This window comes from Mus pahari, chromosome 13 (assembly GCF_900095145.1).
Source record: "Mus pahari chromosome 13, PAHARI_EIJ_v1.1, whole genome shotgun sequence".
In the NCBI taxonomy this organism is placed as follows: domain Eukaryota; kingdom Metazoa; phylum Chordata; class Mammalia; order Rodentia; family Muridae; genus Mus; species Mus pahari.
In genome coordinates this window covers 13,893,593-13,896,481 of record NC_034602.1, presented here as the reverse complement: position 1 = coordinate 13,896,481, position 2,889 = coordinate 13,893,593, and the positions used below count along the sequence as shown (strand labels likewise).

The 2,889-nt window shown below is 49.4% G+C and overlaps 1 pseudogene; it reads left to right on the top strand.

Annotated features, from left to right (window-relative positions):
• The first annotated feature begins 1,373 nt into the window (after positions 1–1,373).
• Positions 1,374–2,603, top strand: LOC110330864 (annotated as a pseudogene).
• Positions 2,604–2,889: the final 286 nt, after the last annotated feature.

The following is a 2,889-nucleotide window of genomic DNA, read 5'->3' as shown; positions in this document are numbered from 1 at the left end:
CTTGAAAGTGAGGTCTTTTTTCATGTTGTCTCAGAGCTCCCTCTTGCCCCATTCATTGATTTTTATTAATTTATCATGTACCTTCCAGCCCCAATATTTGCCTTCCCACATAACCCGTGCTATTGGTGTGGCTTTCCACTGAGGGTTCTGTCTGGCTTGTTGGACATTATCTCATATAGGCTTTTATTGAGTTGTTCCTTTTATTTTCATATTTTGTATTGACTTAGTTATTTCATCCATGTCGCTGCTTATGTTCTGTAGGAGTGTATTCATGTCTCCTTTAAATTGGTTTAACATAGTTGTAATTGGCCCTTGGAGTCCTTTGTCTAGAATTTCTTGCAGGTAATTCTCACTGTGGGTCGTTATTAAAGGGTTAGTAATTTTTAGAGAATATATGTTGTTGTGGATTTTCATAACATTTTGGTTTCTATGCTTGTATTTGAAGTTAGTTGCGTGAGTGGAAGTGTGTGCTTGGGGCTGAGAGTCTGGGGAGTTCTTCCATGGCAGCACTAGGAGCTAAGAGAACTGCAGGAATGTAGCTACTTAGAGGCTCAGTGTCTTTCAATTCTTTACCTTTTTTCACAGGAAGAAAGCCGAAGTTTGGAATGAGGGTTCATGTTCAGAGGTTCATTCTGTCCACAGAGCCTTGGTGTCTCAGGACAAAGCAGTAATTTGGTAGGTGCTAGGGTCTGTGGGTCACTTACCTGTCAGTACTGGGAACTGTGGTGACAGAGAGCATTTGGAATAAATGCTCTGATGCTAGAGATAGTCTAGAGGGCAGCAGACTTTTGGTAGAGTTGGTGAGGATCTAGTAGATCCCTTCTCATTACCAGACACAGGGATGGGGGTAAAGGTGGGGGTTGGGAGTAAGGGGGGAGGTGAGGGGGGGCCTGTGTGGGTAAGTTTTTAATCTCCAAAGACATTTGTTAGAAGTATGAACACATCAGTATGCCAAGGTTTGGTAAGTTCCAGTGTGAGTACTCTATTTTATTCTGTTTTCTATGCCTACATAGAAATAAAGTTGATACTTTTCCAGAATTAAAAATTATAAGATGCATATGGTACCCTATTAATAGGCAAAATTTTATGTTTTTAAGTAACCATTTAAAAGTTAATTTAATTAAGAATTTTTATGGCCACTAAAAATGAAATGTAAATGATATATGAATACTGGCACAAAGGGAGGTTTTAAGGCAACTTATTTTATGCTTTAAAATCTTTAAAAATACACAAAATTGAGCTCTGTGCTTTCCCCCTCAGCGTGACTAGGGCTTGCTACTACTGGGGGCTGTGCCGCCCCTGAATCCCCTCCAGCGATAGTGCGGCCTGAGGGCGCCTCCATCCCTGCCTTCACTGACTCGGGTCTCCAATCCATGTCTGCCTTGGCGCTGCCCCCACCTGACAAGCTGGAGGGAGGCAGCAGGCTCCCACACCTTCTGCCCCTCCGCCCCTGGCTGCCCAGCACTGGGAGGAAGCAGGGCAAGGCTGGTCTGCAAATGAAGAGGCCTGAAAAGAAGCAAAGAAAAGTCCAATACTCAGGGTGCTGCATGCACACATCTGATGAAGTTTGCCCCACCGTCGACCCAAATCCCATAGTGGATCATCTGGTCACTTCAAACCCATTTGATGATGATTTCGGAGCCCCTAAGGTGGGGGGCACAGGCCTTCCATTCCTTGGCAGTCCGGTGCCCGTTGGAGGCTTTGGTGTATGGAGGAGCATGGCAGGCCAGGTATCCCCAGGCCATAGCACTAGAGGAGGAGGGGGTCCACAACTATTTTGTTGGCAGCCCCTTCCTTTTCCTCCCAACCCTATGGTTGCAGCTTTTAATATACCTCCTCAGTACCCTGGCTACCGGCCCCCTGGGGAAATGTGAACTTTTCCGGTCAACCTTTCAACCAGTCTCTGAGCCAAAACTTTAGCCCACCTGATGGGCAGGTAATGCCAGGCCCAGTGGGGGGGATTTGATCCCATGGACTGACCCACCATGGACAGCCTCCTAGACGGGAGCTGGGTCCTCCTCCTCTCCACCAATGCCTTACCCAACCAGGAGCACCTTTTGGTCCTTCTCTTCAGAGACCTGGTCAGGGACTCCCCAGCCTGCCTCCCAACACAAATCCCTTCCCTGGTCCAGACCCTGGTTTTCCTGACCCTGGTGGTGAGGATGGTGGAAGGCCCTCGAATCCACTTGCCCCCACTGCTTTGCCCCAGGAGTCCCACTCGGGCTCCCCCACTGCTGTTGTTAATGGGAATCAGCCCAGTTTACCCCCTAGCAGCAGCAGTAACGTGGGAGCACTCCAGATGCCAACAGTCTGGCACCCAACCCCCACCCCCAGCAAGGCAGGTGGAGGCTCAGGGTCTCAGCCTTGCCCAGGCCTGGCATACCCTTGTGGTGCCTGTGGAGCAAGGTGAACAATGACCAGGATGCCATTTTGTGTGAGGCCTCCTATCAGAAGTGATTTCACCGCGATTGCACCAGCATGGCCAAGAGTTCCTACTGCCTGCTGACCACCAAGGCCTCTGCTATCTGGGTAAGACCAAGGACAGCCAGTCTGTCTACATAGGAGAGGGCATGGGTGGGGTGGTGGCTGCTAAGGTTCGGTGACTGTAGTGCAATGGCCTGAGGAAGTGAACCTTTTCCCCAGTGTTCCTGCAGAGTGCCTCTTGCTCCTTGTCTTCCACTGGCGTCCCATCCCCATGGAGCAGAATCAGGCTTCCTGGAAGCAGAAAAGGAACTGAGGCAGGCAGGCAGGCAGGCAGGCAGGCAGGCAGGCAGGCAGAAGAGGCTGGGCTGCTCTTGTTGTTGTTGTTTTGTTTTGTTCTGGGAACTTGTGTACTGAGTACCTTCAGAGATCTAGGAAACGAAAGCCTTGCTGAGCAGAGCCATCCCT